The sequence below is a fragment of the Gavialis gangeticus genome, unplaced genomic scaffold (genome assembly GCF_001723915.1).
Source record: "Gavialis gangeticus isolate Ggan-Ray unplaced genomic scaffold, GavGan_comp1, whole genome shotgun sequence".
In the NCBI taxonomy this organism is placed as follows: domain Eukaryota; kingdom Metazoa; phylum Chordata; order Crocodylia; family Gavialidae; genus Gavialis; species Gavialis gangeticus.
Window position 1 is genome coordinate 32,077,367 of NW_017729034.1, and position 24,769 is coordinate 32,102,135.

The window sequence follows — 24,769 nt, forward strand, 5'->3', positions numbered from 1 at the left end:
TATCTACAGTTTGTAGGCATCTCAGTTTTCACAGTAAAATTCCTCTGGTGTGTCAAGTTCTTCTGGATATGCTCAACAGCACCTCAGTTTTGATAAGGCAGACCTCTGCCTATAAAGCTTGCTCTGTTTGGATGCACTCAGAATATGCTGTATGCATCAGGTTCTGCACAAAATGGAACCCTACCTCCCCTGATACCTTTCTCCTGCCCCACCTTCCAGAGCTCCTGAGTCTGCACTGGCTCTCAGTAACTTCCCAGGCACATTTCAAGCTGCTGGTTTTGACTGAAAGGCCCAAAGAGGTCTGGGCCCTATGTATCTAAGGGACTGCCTTTTCCCTTATGCACCATTGTGACCCCTAAGGTCAGCCCAAGAACAACCTCCTAGTAGTACCATCAGTTTGCCAAATTCACTTGGTGAAATCAGTGGCAGGTTGTTCTCAGTAGTCACTCCTCAGCTTTGGAACTCCCTCTCCCTTGAGACCTATCTGAACTCAAACCTGGACATCCCTCAGAAGCTCTGTAAGACCTTCCTATGTGGGCAGGCATTTAGCAAGCCAGACTAGGCTAGGATACCATTTAGCAAGCTTTTGTTTCATGTTCTAGTCCGCTTGGTTTTCTGTGTTGTTTCTGCCTGTACTGAGCCTTTATTGGGAAGGGCAGCATGTAGTCTAGTAAATAAATAATACCTCAGTGGTTAGGGCACTCACCTGTGATATGGAAGACCTGGATTAATTTCCCTCTGTTTTCACAGGGGACTCAAAGTCCCACCACCTACCTCCCAGGAGAAGGGTGTAACCCCCAGCTACTAGGGATACAGCTTGCTGCCTCTCCTGTTGGACCCATTGTACAGAGTAATTACATCTTCACTGAGCTTCAGAAAAACTGGAGTGAGCAGGGACTGGATCCTAGGGATCCTCAGAAGGACTGTGTACTACCTCAGAAATTTGGCAGAGGAGAGCGTGTCTGTGTTACAATGAGCAAGACCTCTTTAGCCGAGGAGGATAAACATTGGTCCCATATCCAGAGCCAGCCTTAGATGTGGGGATGTGGGTGACCACTCAGGGTGCCATGGGCAGGGGTGCACCACAACCACAAACACACACACACACATGGTCACTGTGAACAGCAGGGAGTGGTGCCAGTCTGGGGCATTGCTCCGGGCCTTGTGCAATACTGGGGTGGAAGGATGGAGGGGGTTTCAGCAAAAAGGGCCAGGGCAGGGTGGCACATGCAGGGAGCCCTGGGCTGGGGCCAGCAGCCTGTGGAGGGGATCAGGAGAGGGTCTGGAGGGCTCTTGTAATGTCTGCAGGGTGTCCGAGCCCCAGTGCCAGCACTCGCTGGCCACTTATTGCACGCTCCAGCTCCCTCTGCTTCAGCTCCATGGGGCTGTAGCCAGTGGCCCCTCCCCAAGACAGGCATCCTGCCCAGCTCCCCAGCTTGTCAGACAGAGCACAGGTGACTCTAGGAGGGGCATCGGAGGGAGGGAGTAGGAAGGGCACCAAAGTACAAGTTTGGCTCCATTTTCTCTAAGGCTGGCTCTGCCCTTATGGAAAGCACCCGATGAGCAATGCATCATTTACTAGTTACTCTGATTCAGACTGGATATCAGGATATTACTAAAACCACTAGAAATACACTACTACTTGAACTAAATGACCTGTGCCCCAGTCCTTCAGATGTTTTCATATGAAATTAATTCCATTGCATTCAGTGGGACTAAATGGGTGCATTAAATTCAACTTACTTTTTTTTCCCTTAATGAAATCTGGGAGTCTCAAGGGATCTATTGAATCCAACAACTGGAGTTAAAAAAAAAAAAGCAAACACACTCCAAAACAGGCGAGCCAACCACAAACAGAATTGCCAACACTGCTATGGCTTGGTAGGGATGAGCATTGGCTTGTCTACCTAGCTAGTGAAAGTCACCTGCAGATGAGAGTTGTGCTTTTTGGTGAGTGACTCTAATTGAGGCTCACGTATAGGAGTGGCTATTGTTCTGATTAAGGAGATTCAAATTAGTGAGCTGAGAGATCTGGTTGACAGAAAGCCATTTCTTTGTACGCAATGTACCAGATGGCTAAGAACGTGAGAATATGGCAAATGGTAACCAGTCGCTTAAGACCCATAGATTAGAGCAAGTCACTCACAGCATCTGTTTAGCAGTCTAGCAGCCAGAATCAGGTACGAGAAATTCATCATGGTCCTCTGAAGGTATATATTTTTAATGCTGCTGATACGTTTAGAATATGAAAGTAAGCAGAAAATACCCATGGCATGCCAAAACACAACCAATTAAACTCTCTTTGCCTCTTAAAACTGATTTCCTCACTGAAAATCAACCTGTTTATAATAATGGGTGCTCTCTCTCTCTCTCGGTCTCTCTCTCTCTCTCTCTAGCTGAACAGGAGATCCATGTTTCTTTGGCAAAGCCTAGGTGGGAGCTGCCATTTCACACATTTCTTGTTGCTTCTGTGCTTTTTTCTCTCCTTTCTCATCCATTAGGCCACTGTTTCACACGTGAATTGCCACCTTTTACCACAGGGATTTCAAGGAGAAGCAGCTGTAGTATAATTAAAAGCAAGGAGGCTGATGTCAAGTTGTACACTGGCATATACTGCTATAGAGTTGGACGTGAGCAAGGGCCCTTGATGCCCAGAAGCCTGCCCAACAGCTCTCCCAATTCTACGTTGGTCCAGTAAAAGATACCACAAAAAATCCTTGCTTCTCAGGTTAAACCCAGTGCTGGGGGTGCCACCAATATTTCTGAACCACCAAGATCAAACTCATGCTAATTTACAATGAAGTCGTTACCTGTGATGTAGTAGAAACCAAACACACTAAGTCTGGACCAGTATAGTTCAAACAGTGGCTAAAATGTCTGGCTGATTCATTAGACTTTTAAAGATTCTTTCCTCTTTTGTGAAATTTTATATACTCCATGAAAAGAAAATGTATAAAAAATAAACCATAAATGGGAGAGTACAGTGTAGAAAGAGTCAAACCAAAACATTTTCATTTCATTGTACTCAGAGGACATGCCAGAAGAGGAGTGGTGATTCAGAGAAGTGAGACACCAGATGGCCACCAAAACGATCAGAATAATTCTTGGGGAGATATGTATTTTTTGATAAACCACCAACTTCACTTGTGCTGCTACTTCCACCTTCCTATGGTTTCACTCCGAACCTGCTAATGGACAGACTGAACATCACAAATGTAAGTCATCAGACTGAAGTCAGTAGGGTGACACGTGTGAAACTCAGCCAGTCCATAAGCATTTGTAGGACTGGAGCCTTTGTGTCTGAAGTGGACTTCTTGCCACACCTCCTCTGTTTACTTGCTAATGCTGGTAACAATTACCTGTTCTCCTTTTATCTCCATGGCATAGAAAATAGTTCCCCCTGCCAGAGGGGAGGACTAGAAGGAATGTAGCCAGGTGGAGTTAGTCATATGTGTAGCCCGGGTGTACATGGGTTTGTACTCCCCTCTCCAACTGAGGGAATTATTGGCAGGGTGGTGTGCTGCGGAGGGACACAACAGCCCAGCAGCCACCTCCGTCTCCTATAGAGTCAGGCCAAGTCAATCAATTACTTAACTATATACACACACTTTTTATTACAACAAAACCATTAAAGGGTAAGGACTTAAATTATATATATATATGTATAAATTTACAAAACAATAACTCCTATATCATATATATATTATGCATTATATTATGTATAATATATACATATATATATACACCCCCCCAATTATTATTTAAAAATACAGATGAACCATAGAACAACCCAGAACAAAGGATATTGACTGGGCAACCTTATAACTCTATTAATATCCAAACTATTACTTCAACTTATTCACTTAAACTATAAGGCACAGTCTACAAATATAACCAGCAATCCTTAGACTACCTGGGTGCCCTCCAGGGCAGGGGCCCCACTCCCAAGGTACCACTATAGGAAAGGAGTTGGGGGGGGGAAGAAAAGGAGAGGGAGACCCCAAAGACTCCTAAGCTCCCTCGCTATCACCCAAGAGCAGCCCATGTGGTGTCCCTTTGCAGCTCTGGGGAGTCCCTCCCCTGTTGGGACCCTCTCTCCAGGGTAACTTACTACCCTACAGTCCTGGAGGGTTGCTTCCCATTCTCCAGGTTGAGCTCTGTTCCTCACTGGACTTTCCTGTCACCTGACTCTGCTGCTGCAGGCCTGGCTTAGGGCCACATGCACTGCTGCATGTAGTGGGCACTTCGTCTTGTGCTAGGGGTTGGAGGCCCGGACAGCCTTGTGCAGCATCGGGGTGTGGTCTGCTCCTGGACCCTCTGGGCAGCGTTGTCTGAACTGAGCTGCTGTCCCGAGCAACCTCGAGTGGCTCCTAGGGTCTCTCACCCTCCGTGCAGCACCTCCTGCACCGAGCTCCCAGCTTTCTTCCGGGGGCTGAGGACCTGAGCTGCCCAAGCACTCCAAAGGCCCTACTCCGTGCACTGGCCTGTGCACCGTGTCTCTGGCCACATGCCAGAGGTTGCAGACCTGAGCCACTTCATGCAGCTTCCAGGGTCGGGGCACCGTGCACCATTCTGCGCACCAAGAGCCTAACCACTGGAGCCATCCGCCACTCCCCGCTGATAGAAGTCTTCAGGAGCTCTTCCTGGGCTACTGCTTCACCCTGCTGAGTAGCTCTCCTCAGCTCTTCTAAGCCCCGCTCTTCTCTCTTCTCTGTCCCCGATGCATCTCCCTTGTGCTGGGCACGCAGCTCCTTTTATACGCTCCAGGGCTCCGCCCCTGAAGTCTTCCGGACCTGACAGTTTTCAGTCTTCAGCCAGGTCTGGGGGAGCTCCTCTCACCCTCCCCTCAGGAAAGGGGCATGACTTTATTTCCCTTGCTGCCTCCTGATTGGTGGATGGGCTCCACCAATCAAAACAGCAGGATCTCATGCCTGGGACTCAACCCAAGCTCTGAAAGGTGAGCCTGCTACATATGGTTTGTTGATAATCAATATATCAGTGAGAAATTTTCTTGTTCCTATCCAATAGAAAACAATATAACATAGAGGCTGTGGCACTGCCCTGGAAAGCCTAAAGCACCAGGATCTATCATTGACCTCCTGTGGGTGACCTTGGGGAAGCCCTCCCACCTCACCTGGTTTCCTTTCTCATGCTCTGTTGCATGGTCCATTTAGAAAGTGAGATCTTGGGAACAAGGTTTGGCTTTCACTTTGCATATATAAAACAAATAGGATGGTGAGGCCCTGATCCTGATGCACTACTGTCCTACTAAAAGAAAGTCAAAATGGGTATGGTGCTGTTTGTGGGTGTATATGCATGTCACCGGTGCTTGCCTTCTGACTTCTAAATGAAACAGGCCATTAATTTAAAATCAAAGTCTCTGTTTGCTGTTTGAATTATCTGACAGGGCCAAGAAGAGCCAAGCTCAAGAACCAATATGCCCACAGATCCCTCTGTCTGATTTTGTTGGCCTTGTTCAATGTTGCATTTGTCTCTCTACATGTAAAAAGCAGGTAGAAGCTGGTTATAGAATGTAGAACAGAGCTTGATCTGAATTAAAGAACCTACCCTTAGGGTAGGTTCTTTATCTTCCAGACCTTTTGAAAACTTGTCTAATTTTATCCCAACCAGGCAGCTGGTCCAATAAAAGATATCACCCATAGAAGTCCTTGCCTCTTGCATAATTCCTGGACCATCACAACTACAATATCACTCCAACTACAACATCACTCCAACATTACCTTCAATAGGAAATTCTAGATTTGCTTAATTATGCCTTACATCAGGACTTGGCTATTGTGTTCTTCTGTTTTATGAATTCAGTGCCTTAAATATAGGGGTATTTTCTAACATTTACTTATAGCCTGATCTTTAAGAGTTATACAGCCATAGACGTGATTAGTAAAAGGGCCTGAGGTCTGGAACTTCCTGAATTTCCAAGAATGCTATTGATTGCAAGCTCAAAAAAGGACTATATTCTTATGAAAGTTTTTAAAAAGAATCTTTAAATACTTAGCTTATTTATTTTTGCTAACCCAGCATTGCAGCTTTGCAGAATGGTTGTACAAATGAAAACTTCACCAGTTATATTGCTGTGTTTTGTTGATTAAAATAAGGGGCTCAGCAGAAAAGATAGCTGCTGTATTCAACAGTGAGAAATCACTGGAGACATTATACAGTAATGCAGATCCATTAGCAAAGGAACAATTTTTCATAAATTGTTTTGAGGCCGTGAACAGTAGTTTGTAGTGAGACCTGGACAGCTTGGAAAAAACCACTCCCCTCCTTACAGTATGTTCAAATCTAGTTTCCTCTCTTTATTCTGGGAATTCCTGGGAGTGTCCCTCTTACAATGATATTTTCAAGTAAAGAGCGAGGTTGGCAAAATTGTATTTACTCTTCAGTTATTTGCTTTAAAGCAGCAATATGGCCAACTGAAGAATTAGAAAGGCAACACAGTTAATTCACGTTTGATTAGAGTGTAGCCTTTTGTTTTAAAATGACTTACTAAAATGATTTCTGAACTCCTTTCTTCCTGAAGGGTAATGGGAAAATCTTTTAATGGGAAACTGCTAAAATCCTATGAAATGTGACCATGTGGAAGGTGGACAGGAATGTTTATCCAGTTAATAGAACCTGAATCTACTAATCCATAAAGCAGTTCCAGTTCCTGCGAAGCAACACCATTGTTGTTCCTGAATTACTACTATGCAACCAACAAAAGGCTCCAATCTCTGTGAGGCACTGAGACTCTGTAACTTGTAGTCTGATTAGTGGGAGATGCGGGAGCTCAGACCAGGAAAAGGGTTTGTATATCTTGGTCATGCAAAGACATAAAGTATACAATTTTATGTACATGAATATCCCCTTGATTTGAGGGAAGCCAGTGAGACCAGGAAGGGGCAACCTGAAAGTTTCTACAAGGATCTTAGATAAAAAGACTGTCTAGTACAAAGAATGTACCTTCTAGCTCTCTGTAAAGCACCATGCACACTCATGGCGCACTAGTAATATTAACAGTAGCTATTATCACAGTTACGGAAACATTAACAGGCAGTGAGGCTCAAAGACATCAGACTGAGCAAAACCCAAATAGACTGACAAGCTCCAATACCCTCTCACCCTTCAAAGCACATTGCCCTTACCAAATAATAGCTAACAAAAATAAGGATAGTGAGACACAGTAGCAGCCTGAAGAACTCTGGGTGGTGTTCCTCAGGTATTTCTTGTTTTCTGGTAAAGGACTTGAATTTCCATCAGTCATTTGAACACTATTTAAAATTAAAGGATAAAAGCTGCGATCACTTTGACATATAATTCACCTTTATTAAATTAAGTAACACTGATTGTCCTCACATTTCCTATTCAAAGCAAAGCAAAAAACTCTAAACTAATTTCTTAAGTCTGTAAAATCTAGGTAACCTTAACAGTAAACATAGGTATCATGGAAGATTTCCTAAGACGCAACAGTGAGTTCCCATCCCTATTTATCTGATAGATGAAAACAGTCACTTCATCACCCTGTTTTCAGAAATAGTCCCCAATACCTACAGTTTGGCTCCACATTGTGTAGTTATACCATTTTCACCAGGTAAGTCACCAGTGTCTTATGAAGAGCCCCCTTTAGGTTATTTTGACTGCTCAGTGAGGCCTCCGAGGTGATTAAATTTGGCCACGTAGAGTATTTGTATAAAAAGAGCACTATCCAGCTAGCAGTGTACACCATGTTCCAGAGGATTGATTAAAGGCACTTTTTAGAAAATGTCAGCTCTTAGCTTTCACTTGTTTTTTACAGAAAAAATAATTGAGCAATTCTCTTGTTGCAAAGAACCAGAAAGACCAGAACAGGTCAGAATATTTTTGGCATTATGGTTTTGGCATTATGGATTCCTATTTGAAATCTCTGGATTTATCTTGTGAATCATGTGTGGGTGTTTGCACACCTACCAGTGCTAATATTGCACGGCACTCCATGGCACCCTAAAAGGAACTCAGGGCACCTGAGGTTGCCATAGCACCTGTATTAAGAGTCACTGTTTTAGGGACTTCTCAGGCTGTTCTGGACTTCTGTGGATGTCTGCAACCCCTGGGAAGTCCCTAGGTTGCCCTAGGGCATCAGGCACACATCACAGAGTGATCTCCAGAGTCAGAGCAGCGTGGAGAGTCCTGAGTTATGGAGTGAAGAAGCCCTAGAGCAACCTAGAAACTCAGACAGCCCTGATCCCAGCTGCAGTTCTAAGGCAGGGGCTTTCAACCTTTTTCGATCAGTGTATCCCCGGTGGCCAGACACAGAGCAGCGTACTCTTGGTGGCCAGACATGGAGTGGGGGGGATGATTCATGGCCAGACATGGAGGAGCATGTGAGCTTCCCCCGCCCGCTGCATTCAGCTGACTGGGTGCTGCCTGCATGGCAGCGCGGGAAAGAGTGTAGCAGCACTCCATCCCTGCCCACCCGTGTGTACCTGCTGGGGCCTTCTCAAGTACCTCTGGGGGTGCATGTACCCTCAGTTGACAACCCCTGTTCTAAGGCATGCCAGGTTCCTGGATTTGTCATAGGGAGTCCTGAAAACCTCAGCTCCATATTACAGAGCCAGGAAAGCCTGGGATCCCCCAGGACTTCTCTCTCAACTCGGTGATAGGGAACTTAGAAGCCACACCTGCATGAACCTGGGTTCTCAGGGTTTCATGGCACGGAGAAAGGAACCAAGCTCTAGCTACTGATAGAGCTCCCAGGCCTTCTAGGTTTCCAGTTTCATGGAGTCCCTAACCCTGGAGCTCTTGTGTGACAGGACTGCTCCAGGTCCTTGGACCCACGGAACTCAATCTCATGAACATGCAGGAGACCAAGATGGTTTTTGCTGACCAGCCTGCTTGTGTTTTAGTGACAATTTGTTGGAAAATGGCATATTTCTGTAAAACCTTTCAACAAATCATCATTCTCCACTGAAATTCTCAGTTAGCTCTACCTGGACTCCTCACAGCTCTAATTACAACCAATAACATGCTACTGGCAAAGCTACAACCTGTGGTTTAAAAGAAAAAAAAATCAGAGCTGAATAAATAAATAAAACTTCTCTCTCCATGCAAATCAAAATCACTGCCCCTGCTGCCCTAGCTGCCCCTGCTGACAGTTATCCAATCAGAATTGTTATATTCATCTTTGCAAGATGATAGTAATGGTTCAAAAAAAAAAAAAGAAAAAGAAAAAGAAAAAAAAAGTTCACAACCTTTTGGTGTTCTTACTTGATCTGTCTCTGAGAGTTGTGCCTTCTGACTTGCTATACAACAGTTTGGACAGGACTCCACAGCTCTTTACCTCCAGCTTTTTTTTTTAACCTTCTTCTGAAGCAAATAATACAGGCCGGCACTCAAAGCAGGCTACCCAGTTGGACCACCTATTAAGTTGTTACAACACAGCAACTCCTGTCTCACTCCAAAATAACTACTATACTCATTATTATATAGAAAGTGCATGGATGTATGAAACAAGAAAGAAATGCAACCCTCTGGAAATAAAATGGATTCAGAAGGCCAGGGATATTTAGAAGACTTGGTCCATCTTATGCTTTTTTCCTTCTTCTGTATTTCCCTATTTCTATTTTTTCTTTAAAAAAAGTCCCATCACATTCATCTTAAAAAACAGAAAGTACCATCAGTCAAAAGCATCTCTGTAAAGTTATTTGCAGTTCTGCAAGGATGCCTTCATAGATCTACAACATTAGTATCGTTAAGTCAAATTATAGTACTCTTGACTTGTTCCCTAATATACCTAATAGCTCTGCGTATAGCTCTATAGAAAACAGAAAACACACATACACACCATAACACACACACCATAACAACCTTTCAAAATCATCCTGGTAAATACACTTTTTCCCTGCTAGAACTAGGACAAAACACAGTGCCCGATTTATTCTTGCAACACAGAAAACAGTGTTGTTACTAATGATGGGTCAGAAAAACAGTCATTCTGAACACAAATGACTGTTTATCAATGAGGTGACAAACATACACCCTCTGCCCCCCCGAAGTGCTTTTGCAAGAGGTTGAAAATGAAAATAGGAAAACACTGGCAGTTAAAAAAAAAACAAAACAAAAAAAATCACTTACTGTAGTTGGTCCTGCAGAGGTATTCAACACAAACATCACCCTGCCTTGTCCAGCTGCCAAGTGCTAAAGCATGAAATGAGCAGCTGTTTCCTTCAAGCTGGGGCTGTGTGTCTTAACTAGTCACATGCCCCTTCTGATAAATCTCACTGCTGTGCCAGGAGGTCAGAATCTGAAGATCATTATTCCCCTTATTAGAAAAATCTTTTCATAACAGCAGCCTTTGCTAAAGCATTTGACTGGAACATGGAGCAACGTGTTCCATAACTTTTAATAAATGATAAACACCAAACAGTAGATAAGCTTGAATCTGGAATGAGGGCAGCTGAAATGGAAAGTTAAACACATTCCCATTGATTGTTTCTCATCTGACGTACTACTGTATTTTAATTTGGCCTAAATGCTGGTAGTGGGACAATTCAAAGGCTGCATATCACTAATATCTTTTTCAAAAACATGCTACACCTGCCTTCCAAAGACCACGGAAAATGTGAGAGTTGGTTTGGGAATAGCTAGATTTGGAGGGCAGCATAGTATCTTTGGTGCTCTGGGAACAAAGTAATAGGTGCTTTATTAACTTTGTCGATAGACTTTATGATGGTTTAGTGTGTCTATTATACATAGCACTGAGGTAGGGTCCCATTGCACTTGGTGGTTCACAAACGCATAGTGACAGACATGCCCCAAAGAACCTACCATGTAAATAAAGGAGAGAGAAAAACAGTGGGGGAGAGGAAACATCATTATCCTCTTTTTATGGAGAGGCACTGAAGTTCAGGAAAACTGAGGGACTGTCAAAAGAATATCAGGGAACTGTGCACCCAAACCCTACCCTACTTCGGTGGGAGTTGGGCACCTAACTCCGTTGCAGTTGATTGGATATCACGGCTGAGGGGCAAGACTAGTAAAGGCCTTCTGATGCCTGGATATGTAGATGGACACTTTCTGGAGATTTCAGAAGAACCTATGTGCTTAACTTCTAGTGTGGCCTTTGGTGGAAGAAAGGGAAAACAAACCAAACCAAACCAAAACTTGGCTTAAAATTATTTTTTCATTTACACGATGATGCAGAAAAAGGTTCTGATATAATATCATAATTCACATACAAGGGGAGGCAGCATCAGGGCTAACTGCTCTGCGGAGACATGGTTTTGCAGAGGTCTGGATGTAAAACCAAATCTTCCCATTTCCTTTAGATACCTGGGCCAATCAGATGGGAAGGGCAGCATTAACCCTTTTATTTTGTTGTTCCCTTTGATCCTGGGTGACTCTGTGTCAGCTGGTTCCCTGTTTGAAGTAGGTTTACGCCAGCTGTCCATAACACCAAGGGATCTTTCCTGGAGCCATACAGCCTTTTCCCAGTCACATCCCGTAGGAAGGGATGGGCCACCATAAAACCTTCTGTGTTAATGGAATGGGACCTTCTGGTGGCTAGATCTGATGAGAATAGGGATGCTTTCCAAGTGGCCCCAAGTATATCATGGCCCTGGTCCACTAAGCAGGAGCCACTCATGGTTCAACAAGTCTCTGAAAAGGAGTCATGAGGTAGTAAGCAAACGACTATGCTTTTTCTTTAAGCAAGTGGATGACTTAAGTGACAGTGGCATTTGGATTTTGGGACATTATACTGTGACAGACAGGGTTTTAATGCTTCAGTATTTTTTATTTCACTTAGGGTAAATGTACTGGTATGTAAGAATTCTGAAGGAAATGGGAACCTTTGTCTCTTTAACAGAAGGAGCTTCAAGGTCAGGGGGAATGAAGGTTAACTAATATCCTCAAAGGACATCCTTCATCATGAACTACCTCCTAGGCTAGGTATAGACAGTCAAAAAATGAAAGCTGAATTGATTCAATCTTTTCAGGTTAGTCTAAGCTGCATAGATTGAACTGATAAGCAAGTGAACAGACATTCACTTTTGATTCTGGAAATGCAGCCACATGCCTGCAGTGGCTCAGGGCAGAAGACAGCAAAGGGCGGGGGAAGGGGGGGCACTAGAGAATGCCTCCCAGTTCAGCTGGAGCAGACAACTTGGGCCAATGCTAGCCCTGCAAGGGAGGAGTTTGTGGGGGAGGCACAAAGCATCCTGGGATGCTGGGGGATTGTGAATTAACTTGAATCTGGAGGGGATCTGGGACAGAAGTTCAATGAATGGATCTAACCTAAATCAATGAAGTCTAATACTACATCCATCCAGGTTTATCATACACTGGTTTTAACTGTTTTGAAAGTGGTTTATGTGCACTGAACGTCTGTTGTATTACAGACTTGAACTGGTTTCCCATCACTTATACTGGTTTATGAGTAATTACTGTCCCTTGCCCTAGAGGGGAGGGCTCACAAATTGTTTAAAGTGACACTTCATGGATTTAACCACCCTCAGGGAGACATTGGGGAAAATGGAGACCACACTGTGTATCCAGCTTAGTCACTTCAATGAAGGATGCCATTAGGGAAAGCCCGGGTGTGAGACTAGCATCCCTCAGTGAGGCACTACTTTGGGTATGACAATCAGTCAGGCTTGTCAGACAAACCTCAAAACCATAATGAGAGGGGAAGAAGTCTTGAGAACAAGATAGCAGAAGAGACAGAAACCACAGGACACATGAGGACAGCAAGCAGGGCCTTAAGGACAGACAAAGGGCATGAGAGGTGGGGGAACATGAGGGCAGGGAAGGGGAGATCAGAGAAGTGTATTTCCTTTCATTCATTGTAACCTAAACAGAAGTGAGGGCTGCAGAGTTTCATGTTCATCATGTCCCACACAGCATTTCTTTTGTTTCAGCACAATCTTCTTAACAAATCCTGGGCCAGGTGCTTAGCTCTTGCTCTGTGCCCTTGGCACCATTCCCATAGAGCAAAAAGAACAGAATGCTACACAGAGGAATCCCCAGCTGGTACAACACGGAAGCAGTGGACTTAAATGAGACTTGAGGCACTAGCTGGGGATTTCCATAGTGTAGCAATAATATTTCAGCAGACATGTCAAACTCTTTTAATCTCCTCTCAAAAGATGGGTTCCTCATACCCTGCTCTGTACCTGTTTTAGCTGAAATTCATCTGTACACTACATTCCAAGTGGGCTGTTATCAAGGCCTTGGACCAAGTGGTGCTAATGCTTCTGTCTCTGCTAAAAATACACCCTAGAACTGGGTTTAGCCTTTTCAAAAACAATTGTAATGAATTCATTTGCTATTAATAACAGCTGACAATGTACAAATCATGTAGAAATGTCAAAGACTGACTTAAGCCAACACAAGTAAATACATGATAAGTTCAAGCTGCCCTTTTGCCATTATCTTACTGTTTTGTGCCTAAGAATTACAACCCATGCAATATCAAACTAACACCATTATGTAACCATGCAACACATCAGGCACTGCTATTTCATTTTGAATCAAGAAAGAAAAGTCTCAGCCCTCATTCTGGTTATCTTTGCATTTTATGGGGCTTCTCAAACTCTAGATATTCTAGGGGGAAAATATTTTTTGTAAGAGAAACCAAGATATATTTGCTGAAAAGTAAATAGAGCTAGGAAATAGCCGCAAATAAATGTGCTTCACTAAGGATGGCTCTTCCTTTTCTTTCTACCTGGACATGGACAGAAGGTTCATTGAAAAGAAGAGGGTGGGGTGGGCTATGCAAAAGGAACGACTGGGACTGAAAGGTGTACAATATACATTATCTCCCTTCTCCCCCAGAAAAGCCAGGAGGGATTACACAAAAAGTGAGTCCAGCCCAAGATTGGTTTAAAGTTTGCTTAGGCCCCTTCTTCCATGTTGTAGAGGGCACTCTGCCTTTAAGGTATTCTGAGTGTATCTGCTGGCAGGTGAAGCCCTATCAGCTTGGCTCTACTGCATTCATCGGCTGTGTGGGAAGGGAAGTTGCAGCAGGACAGAAGGTGGTATGGAAGTAGTAGTACCTGGTAGGGTACATACACAAAGTAGCAGTAGTCAGGAAGGTCTCTGCTCTGATGGAGCAAGCTTTGATGATGGCAAAGAGGTTTGGTTTTCGGGTGGGACTCAGTGGGAGGAAGTTAAGAGGGGACAGGTTAAATGGAAAGAAAACTGAAGGGAGAGAGGACATTGAAGGAATGGGTAACAGGAACAAGTGAGGCAGAAGAGTATGGTGAAGTAGGACATATGGAATGAGGCTGAGGGGAAGAGACCATGAGAGGGTATACCAAAGGACACTGGAGCAGAAAGCCTGATCCTCCCTGCAGGCTCTTTTCCAAAGGTCATAGGAAAGGGAGTCACAGCATGGGTCCTAGTGCTCTAAATGAAGCACTGCCTTGCACAGTTCTGAGTCTAGAGCATGATGGAGGGCAGGTGTGGCCCAGCTGGAGGCTGGAATTGGCTCTAAGAAATACCTGTACAATGTCATGGCAGTCAGGTGGAATGGTCGGCAACTTAATCCTGTTGGCGTTGCAGAAGGCAGAGAATCTATCTGTGTTAACCTTAATTATCTTGCCTCTGCAGAAGTAACAGAAATATAAAAGCAGTAAAAGCTTATTCTGCGGCTTGATCGTGTATAGTGCTGAATGCCCAGAATTCTCATGAGCTCAGCACCTTCCAGGGTCACTAAAGTTCACAGATACTGCTCTGTAGAGCCTTCATGCCAAATAAGTCTCACTGTATTCTGAGGGCTCAAGAGGCCTTTGTGCCAGTCCTCTGCATAGGAACTGAGCTCTTCTGCGAAAAGCTGCCAGTGGGTGTGCATTTACATCGGCTTACATTTACTGTACAGTAAGAAGGAATAGGCCAGCATCAACACATGCAGGAATTAAAGTGCATTAACGCTGTGTGTGGACTGACTTGGGACTACAGTGTTACTGTGCAGTAAGGCATCTATGCATGCATTACTCTGCAGTAACTAATTGGGCATCAATTTGCTACCTGCATCATGCAGGTATCAAATTTACACTCAAGTTGGTGTAAGTCGCCATATTTACTAAGCAGTACGGGTGTGCATGTGTAGACACGCGCCCATACGGCGCAGTCATTTTGGTTATTGTGTAATAAATACGCACGTGTAGACGCGCCCAGTTTTGCCTAGTCACCATTTAGAACAGAACCACTCTTTTATGGTAATGCACACATGAGAAAGGCTGTGGGATCCATTCACTGTCCCTTTGATTCATCCTTCTGGGTTTTTAAGACAGGCATTTAGCCCAGCTCCTGATCCATCCTGACCCCTGTGCTACACTTATCATGTCTATCTAGAATTTTTTAAAAGCCCTGACCTCTGTAGTGTACAGACTATAAATATTTAATCACAAAAGAACTTTGCAAGGAGACTTTTTCCTACAATTATTCCAGAACACGAGCAAGCGTCTGTGCACACCCAAATGCAAGGGTAAAAAGCTAAAGTCAAGCAAAGGGTACTGATAACTTTAAAGAACAAGTCACAAAGAACTAAAGAAAATGGAAAAGTTGTACTTTCCTTTTGATTCATCTTGCGGGTCAACAAGTCATTCACTGTGTGTTGAGACTGTATAAATAAATAATAATGAGAGAGGAAAACCTCTCCTTTTTCAATATTTTATTGCTTGTTGTTACTGTTGTTTAACTGCTAAAAACACAATGTCTAAAAATGTCTGAAACATCTTTGAACTGTAATAGCTTTGTGCTATTTCATTAGTCATATAACTTGTTGTTATTAATAACCTAATCACTGATTCTTTGGCAGCTCTGTATAGAACGTGGCACTATTTTGTGAGTTATTGGCATTTGTGTAATGGCTGTTTTGAGTTGTCTGGGGATTTTTAGAAACTTCATTTTCCATAATTTTTCCAATCCACAGCATTTTGCAGTTTTTGTGGTAATAAACCAGATTGGTATTTGATGTAAGTGAAAATACTGATGGTGGAATGACATCAGTTTACCCCAGCTGGGGATCTTGTCCGTTACCTCCATGTCTTGACTTGTACCACAACCATTTAACAGCAGTCTTAGGACTATGTGAAATCCACAGCTGTTAAAGCCTGCTAGGCTTGCTGATCTACCTCCTGGTCCAAGTAATACATATCCTTCTTCATTAGCAGCAGAACCGAATGAAAGCAGACAATGGGAGTCATCACCAGACATGAGGTTTTATACATAGCTAGGTGTGATTAAATTGTCTACTATAAATACCCCACCAGCTCTCATATTAAGTTGTCAGCTGAAGGGGATCTGAAGGACATGAGAGAGAGGCAATCTTCCTGGAAATCTTGTAGCCTGGGGCTATTGGCTTTACCACATGCGAAGTCAGTGTGAAATATCTACAAGCTATAGTGATGGTGTGAACACGAAGCATGAACAAACATTTTGAATTCTCCAAAGCAACATTTTTGCACCAGGGGGCGCTACGTCACTGCAAATGCACCATAGTCCTCTAAGGAAAAATGCTATAGTCTTACAACAAGGTTAAGGCTGAGAAATCGAATATGCAGAAGTCCTGAGATGTCTGGTTGAAGTCAGCCAGTCACCTTCCACCTTTGCCCCTTGACATGTATCCTCCCCTCACATTGTAAACTATTTTTCAATTAATTATCCATGGACCTGGTAGCACTGCCTAGAGAAAAGTTTGCTCCACATTTTCCATTAAGACTCTGCTTTCAGTTTTACAAACTTACCCAAATGTAATTGTTTGAGCAGAACTTTTCCATTCTGGAGATTTCTCTCCTGTTGTTTTCTTTTTTTTTTAATTCAAGGTACGAATCTTCTGCCTTTTGGGAGGATGATGAGCACACTGCTTTGCCAAGTCCATAAACTCTGCTAGCTGCTTAATTGAGAAGCTATAGCATCTCTGTGCTTTGGAACAGGGCCTAGAAAGCTGGCAGAGGAGCTGCCTGGTGGCGGGGATGTGCTCTTTGCTGTCTCTGTGATAAGTCATCCACAACTGGCCAAAGTTTAAGCTTCTGAAGAAATCTGCTTGTGAATGCTCAGTGGGAGGCTGTCAGGCAGATCAGTTTTGAGGAGTCACCCCTCACAGCTCCAAGGGCAGCACGGACCCTCGTCTCCACAGAGCGGCTCATTATACACCCTAAGGCTGAACAGGGCTTTTCCTCTAATTCTCCCAGCAACTGGAGGTGGCTTTACAGAGAAGGGTGCGTATGTCCGCTGTGCTCTCAGAGCGCTTCCTGCCAACACCCGGGAAGGGCAAATGAGAAGGCAGAAGCAGTGTGACCACAATCCTTGCAATCTGCTGTGGAAGAAGAGGTGGGGGGTAGCAAGGACCTGAGGACTCGAGAGGAGCAGGACAGCCATCATGGGAACAGGTTGGCTGGGAGTAGGTGGTGGGAAGACAGAAAAGCTGAGGCAGCTATGCAGGGTTAGGGGGGTCATTGGTCCTGTTTTCTACTGGATTGTCCTGTTTTTAAATGCTTTGTCCCCTGTCCATTTCTGAATGAGGAATGGACTGCAAAAAGTCCTGTTTTTCAGTTTATTAGTGGAAATACATGTAAATCATTTGTCCTTATGATTCTATTGGCTGTGCCCAGAGGCAGGGCAGTACACAGCCAGGAGGAGCAGGGTTTGGAGCCAGCCAGGGAGGGAAGGAGGGAGGGAGGGAGGTGGCTTTTTTGTGGTGGCCTCGCCCCTTGCTGCTGATTGGTTGAGGGGCTCCGTGGCCCCACCTCTCACTATGGATTGGCTGAGGAGGTTGTGTCCCCACCCCTCACCACTGATTGGCTGAGGGGGCTGGTGGTTTACACCTTCGCCCCCTACAAGGAGCTGTCCTGTATTCCTGGGATGGGTCAGTGGCCACCCTATGGAGGGTATGTCTGTATAGTACAAGGCAGCACCATACAGACACCCTAGGTTAGCTCTGCTCCTACCAGCTCTGTCACTAGAAGCAGTCTAGCCTCAATAGCTGACAGTATGTATGAGCTAATAAACTCTGGGGGGCTGAGAACGGGGGTGGATGGGAACATGGGAGGCAGGAGTCCTAGGTGAAGGGTGGATGTAACAGGAAGGAGTTGGGAGAGAGGGGTAGGAACAAGTCACATAAACGGTCTTCCTTTAGGTGGCCTCTAATTAGTGTGTCCTCACTTTAAGACCCTTGGTCTGACTTGCCAAAGTAATGGGCACTGTCGCTGTAAATCAATGAGAGCTGTACTTTGAACAGAGAGATCAGACTGGCAGTTTGGCTCCTCAAAGTCACAAACTCATTGCCCAGCATTAGTGCACAGTTTTATTATTTATTTATTCTATTTGACTGTCATATCTCTGCACCTCAATTCCCCAGTTTTAAAATGGGGCTTATAATGCCCTTTAATCTCACGAAGGTTGTGATAGTAAAGTCACTCATGCTTATGAAGCGTTCAGATACTACGGTGAGAACAGGATATACAGTATCTACTCAAATAAAAGTCAGCCCTGAATTTAAGATGACCCCCCCCAATAATTAGATTCTATATCTAGAAAATGTATAAATTTGTTATAATTTTCCAGGTATGGACTCTAATGATCAGAGGGTTGCCTTAAATTTGTCCCTCTCCCACTCCCACTGGGTAAATAGTGGCTGGGGGTGTTGGGTTGCTGAAGGGGTCAGGCATCCCTTTTACCCTGTACCCCTCCCATTTCTTCCTCCTGCAGCTGTCCTATCCCATTCCCCTTCCCCCCTGCCCCCACTACTGGCATCCCCCCACTCTTAGCCCACTACAATCTCTGCCCCTTCCCTTCCCCCCTTAACATCAAACACTGCTTGGGCTCTGTTCCTTCCCAGAGCACATGGAAGCTCAGCCCTTCTCAGGCCATGTAGTAGCGTCAGCGCTACTGAGTGGCTGGAAGGGAAGTGAGCCATAGCTGGAGCCAGAGTCAGAGCCGAGCCACACCTGACAATAAGGAGGGGGCAGGGAAAGAGGGGAAGAAACTTCCAAGAGCAAGTGCTGGGGGAGGCAGGAGGTTGCTGTGGGTCTGACTGGCCCCAAACAGGGCTCAGGGCCAGAGTCAGAGCCACAGCAGTTGCCTACTGCCCCCTCTGATTTGCAAATCTAAGACAAGGGACTTTTTTCCCTGTGTTGGGTGGTGGTGGTGGGGGGGAACCTCATTTTAGGTTTAAGTAAATATAATAAATGCCTCATAGGTAATTAATGGTTTTGTGTTGAGTACTGGGTTTGGGTACTGCACAGTGCGTAAAGCCTGGGTTCAGCTATTGAATAAAGAGGATAAAAATAAATAGTTAAATAACAACTCATTTGCTGTGTGAGGTAGGGGCTCTGTGACAAAAATAGTATATGGCCATGTAATTAAAGACTGTGTCCTACTGTATATGTACAGGGGAGGTCAAATTAAGGTTGCAGAAGCAGCCTTAATACTGGCATTTCCTGATTTACCTTTGACTCTGCAACCTTCTGGAGGTTTCAGAGCAATATCAGTATTACTGGAGCACTGCTTTCTCTAAACACATGGGTTTAGATGACATGGGATCCAGGGGTGTTGGGGAAGGGCTTCTGATGCTCCCTGCTGTGCAGGGAGAAAATGCTTGCTGCTGTGCCTCTGCAGTGGTTCTTCTTCCCTGAATTTCAGTCACAGTCTGGGGGCCAGTATGGTGTTGGGTGAGGGGTCCTTTGTACCCCAGTGGAGTAGACTGGGATCACTCACATGCTTCTGTGTCATCCAGGTAAGTTCCAGGTGCAATATGGCACATTTGTGTGTTTTTGAAGGTTTGAGACTACCCTCAGCTGACCTAAATCAGCCCCACACTGTTGGAACCAGCCAGTCAGATTCTCCTGTGCTGTAAATTGAGGAGATAGGATGGCTTTTGAGACCACTGCTGGAACACTACATCCACACTTGGGGCCCATGCTTCAGAACGAATGTGGGGAAAATGGGAAAGGGGTCTAAAGAGAACTTAAAAACCATCAGAAGTCTGGAAAATGAGCTTAATGCTTGTTTATGCAGGGAACTAGCCCCAAATAACTATTCCACAATAGCTACTGGTATTAACCAGGGGTAGAGCCAAAAAATCTCAAACTAGAAATCAGCCGCACATTTTAACAACAAAGGTAATCACTTTCAGAATAGAGCAGTGGTGAATAAACCAAGACGGGGTGTCTCCGAAAAGTGTGCTACACTTCACAGAGAAGATCTGGGACTGATGGAGAGGTTCCTGGGTGAGCATCTTTAGCCCGTGCTGTGTAGGAGGCCACACTGGCTAATCATAGCGGTCCCTGTTGGACTTGACAACTATGAATCTCTAAAAATTGAAGAAGTGCACATGTCCCACTGAACTCTAACGGAAGTAGGTTACTTAATTCCCAAGAGGCTTGGTCTGCACTACGAAGTTCTGCCAGCATAGCTGTACCAGCTAGCAGAGTGAAACAAATCCTCTGACCCCCACAGGGAAACAGCTATGTTGACAAAAGAGTGCCTTATCAATGTAGCCAGTGTCATTTGGGGAAGTGGTGTTGCTATGCAGGCAGGAAAGTTATATGGCGCTGTCAGCACCCTGTTTTGCTGTCTTTTGTTGGCTTCCCACTAGGAGTCTCTGGTGACATAGATATGTCAGCTACAAAAAAATGCCCTAATTAGACCTCTGTGGAAACATCACGCCTAGTCACATGGAATCTAATTCTCTATTGCTCTTTGTCATGTGAAGCCATTGATGATAGTATGAAGTGAGTGCCAAGTGGGTGTAATATGTTACTGTTCTGAAATAGCTTCAGCTGACATTTTTATGGAATAAAGTTATTCTGAAACAGGGCACTCTAATCCTGAACTAGCGGCATATATGCAGCCTTGCATCCACATAACTATGGGCATTAATTCCTATCCATTGTCAATTCTCCTACTGGTGAATTCACAATTTGCTTTCCACACACCTTCGGCAATAGAACTCCTTGTGTTCAGGAAACATTTTTGCTAGAGTCCTGATGGCCATCACACAGACTCTCATGAACACAGCCCAGACATGTTTTCTGGCAGGATTATATACTGTGAGTTCACTATTCATTCTGATATGCTGATCTAATGTATTTTAAGATAATTTTTTCAGAAGCAACTAGCCTCAGATAGGCTCCTTCTTTCCATTTTACAGTTTTAAACACTATTCTAATGAATGCTTTGCATTTCTGTAATGTTCATACATTTTAATCCTCATAACACCCTAGGAAATATTAATTATCTTATTTTACCAATAGAGAACCCAGGGTACAAAGAATCTGAAAGCTGCCCAAGTTCATACAGAGAATCTGTGGTAGGGCTGGGAATAACTTTCCTGGCTCCCAGTCTTGTGACATCCATAATAGTAGATATTCTGACAGTATCCTCCTTTCAGGGGGCTGGAAGTCTTTCAGTATATTGCATAATGCTGAGCACTTTCACTCAATGGAAAAAAATATTTGATACCTTACTAATTCAAACAGTTAACTTGAAAATAGTGCTTCTGTATTTTTCTCAGTCAGATACATTCAACAGTTTCCTCAGCGCAAGGTGATTAAAATCCTGTATAAATGATGCATAATCTATATAAAGCGTGGCCTTGTATTCCCTAATCAGCCCAGTGTCACTTGCTCTGATCGAGAGGTTCATAACATACCATCATAAGATGTTTATGTGAATCACCATATTGTTAATTATCCAGCTCAAAGAGCTTTTCCACAACATGGCTGCACTACACGATAACAAGTTATTTATAACCTTTTGCATTATACATAAGCAGGTGAAATGGTCTCTTTGGTTCTGTTAATCTTTATGTATGTTCTAGTAACCACAGCATCGCAACAGCTCCTGATGCCCATCTGTGCAGTGAGATGGATATGGGCAACATGCCTGATGTTCCTTATTTTACCAACAGAGAAGCCAGGGAAGACAGATGTAATTATCACAAATGATACAGGCATTGCAATATAAAAAAATCCATTTACAATAAGTTTACAAGAGAGGGTAATAAGCTTTTGCTTATTAACAATCCTGATTAAGAAAGGGGCAAAAAATGAGGGATGGTTTAAAAAGCTGAATAATTTTTGTGAATGACATCACAAAATTGACTTTCTGAAAATCTGCTGCCAGGCCCACAGAAAGCACTTGGCTCCTGATGTAGTCAGGGAATCTAAGGAGCACCCTTAGAAAAAGGTTTTTACACAGCTTTTACTGCAATGCTTGCCATTTCTATACATGGTTAAGAATGAAGTCTCATCACCTGTGGTATCCCACTCCATGGCCCCTCCAGACCAAATGCCTTGTTTGCAAAACTCTCTGGGTAGAAGCACACATTGCCTTTTATCATCTTTGTGCCACCATAAAAATATTTATGGTGGCACAAAGCCATAGCAAATACACATCTATACCTTTTGATGTGCCACAGTGTGGCTGCCACAAAAAGTAGTAATACATTATATTGCTTTATTGCAGTGGGTGTCTATTTGCTTTATGGTAGGAGAATGTGGGCATCCTGGAATAGCCTGGACTGTCCTGCTGCCCCAGGCAAGTGCTCCCTGAGCTTGAGGGGCACAGTCTTGTGTGCCCCAGGAATTCTTGCACGGTATTGGGTTCTGCGAAGCCAGGGAATGCATGCTTGGCTTTCCCTGCTTCCAGAGATGCACCCCAGGCAATCTATGGGGCATGTCTCTGGAAGACTGCTAGGGGAGTTTCTCTTCAAGCAGAAACCCTGACTTGCCCACTTCCAGAGACTCATACCAGAGATTGTGGGGGTACATCTCTGGAAATTAGGAAAATCAGGACACTCTGGTATGGTACATGGTCCAGTGGTTGTGGCTGCCAATCAGCTGATTGGCGGCAGCAGCCGTGGGACTGGACTGTAGTGTTCAGCTCATTTTTGTGTGGTCCTGGAGCTGAGACCTCCATCAGTCCAAAGTTCTGCTTTCCCACATTTCTGAACCGGTCAAGAATACTTCAAAGTTCAGTTAATTTTGGATCCCTGCTCTCTATTTGTCTGCATTATTTTTCGTTTTCTCAAGTCAAAGTGACCTGCATTTATAAAATATAAATGTTATTGCGCATTAGCTTGCCAATTCATACAAATTCTGTAATCCACCTTGGAAGAGGATTTGCTTCATTGCAGATTGAGTTAGTGCAGACTAACATTGGTCTGAAAGCATCTGTATGTGGTACCAGCTGGCAGTCCTCCAACTGCCATCCTACAGTGCTTTGCATTATATATTTGCAACCATCCTGTCTGTTTACATATATGCTTTCCTTTGCTCTGGATTCATCTTGTCCACATGTCACTTCCCCATTTCAATGCTCACTGTTTCAGCATGCAGCTAAGCTCTGTTCATTTATGCCTCTGCACTCCTTGGGTCCATCTATATGTGCGATTAATGCAAAGCAATAAACTCCAGCACAATATGTGCTGGAGTTTAGTGCTCCTGGGCACCATGTTTACATGTGCGCCCAGGACTGCATCACATTGAGCAGGGTTGGAGCAGCCCCAGCTGGCAGCTCAACCTACTGTAGAAGGGCTGGCTGGAGCACAAGAGTGCTCCAGTGGGGGGCTAGCTGGCAGGCAGCCATCACACTGAAGTACCCTTGTGCCCCAGCCAGCCCTGTCAATGTCTACAGGTGCATTGCAGCATAGTAAATAATGTCTCCACAGGATAGTACTTTTATTTAAAAGTACTAACCTACAGTGGTGTTTATTAGTTTACTGTGACCTACTAGGGTTGCACGTGTAGACGTGAAGACTTTATTGTGGAGCTAATTACTTAGCTCTGCAGTAAACGTCTTGTGTAGATGCACCCTTTGAGATGCATACCAGCATTATAGTGCTGTTATTAGAGCCGCGTGACACCATGCCTCATGCAATCACCTGGAATAATGCAGAAAGTCGTGGGTCTCTGTGCCCTCAGACATGAACATGCCTCAACAACATGAACAAGAGAGGTCACTCCATTTATCCACATACTTTTCATCCGACGATGCGCTGGAGATCCAGCAGGTTGGAGTAGGCTTGATTAATTGAGTCTGCTCCACATACAAGCTGACATGCACTGTGCTGCATCACATGCAGTTGTATAAGTGGTGAAATGCACATCAGCGTACAGAAAATGGTGGCAGTGCGCTTTTGAACTAAAACACCTCTGATGTGTTTTAGTCCAAAAGCACGCTGCCACCATTTTCTCAGCACTGACACACATTTTGCCACTTATACAACTGCGTGCGTCGTAGCGCCGGGCACTTTTAAAAGCACCCAGCACTGCAGTGCAAGCATGTCTACAAATTCCCTTATTAAGCAATGAACTGGAGAAGATGCTGAGCAGAAAGTCAAGTACTTCAACAGGGCTACCTGCTAATTGTCACTAATAGGAGGAGCTGGCCCTCCTATTGAAATTCTTTTCCCAAGTTGTGTCTGCAGAACCCATGTGTGTGGGAGATAGCACCAAGGGAACCAGACTGCACATGCTGGGTCTAGTGGGGAAAAGGTGCCACTTATACAACTGCATGTGTCGCAGCGCTGGGCACAGAGCATTTCCCTGAAAACTAAGATCGCTTCCCTACACGAGCACCTGGCCCAAAACAGAAAGAGATCTGCACGGACACCAAACATGGAAAGGACTTCAGCCCCAGTAAGCATTTTTCTCATTGTACATTAAATTAACCTTTGTTATGAACAAGTCCCATTTCCTCTCCTTGGCAGTTAGATACACTGCATGCCACAACCTACCCCCATGTCCATTCCACCACAGTAGCTTCAATTAATATGCACACATTGTGG

The 24,769-nt window shown here is 44.3% G+C and overlaps 1 protein-coding gene across 3 annotated transcripts in view; it reads right to left on the reverse strand.

Annotated features, from left to right (window-relative positions):
* RASGRP3 (RAS guanyl releasing protein 3) overlaps window positions 1-24,769 on the reverse strand; it is a 124,816-nt gene that overhangs the window by 86,794 nt on the left and 13,253 nt on the right. Inside the window, exon 1 of one of the 3 annotated variants that reach the window (XM_019527299.1) lies at window positions 10,111-10,238. The exons of 1 other annotated variant lie outside the window; for it this stretch is intronic. The gene's annotated coding sequence lies outside the window, so the exon portion shown is untranslated. Of the gene's footprint in view, window positions 1-10,110; window positions 10,239-24,769 lie in introns of those variants that run through there. One more of the 3 variants, XM_019527295.1, reaches the window with a different exon arrangement.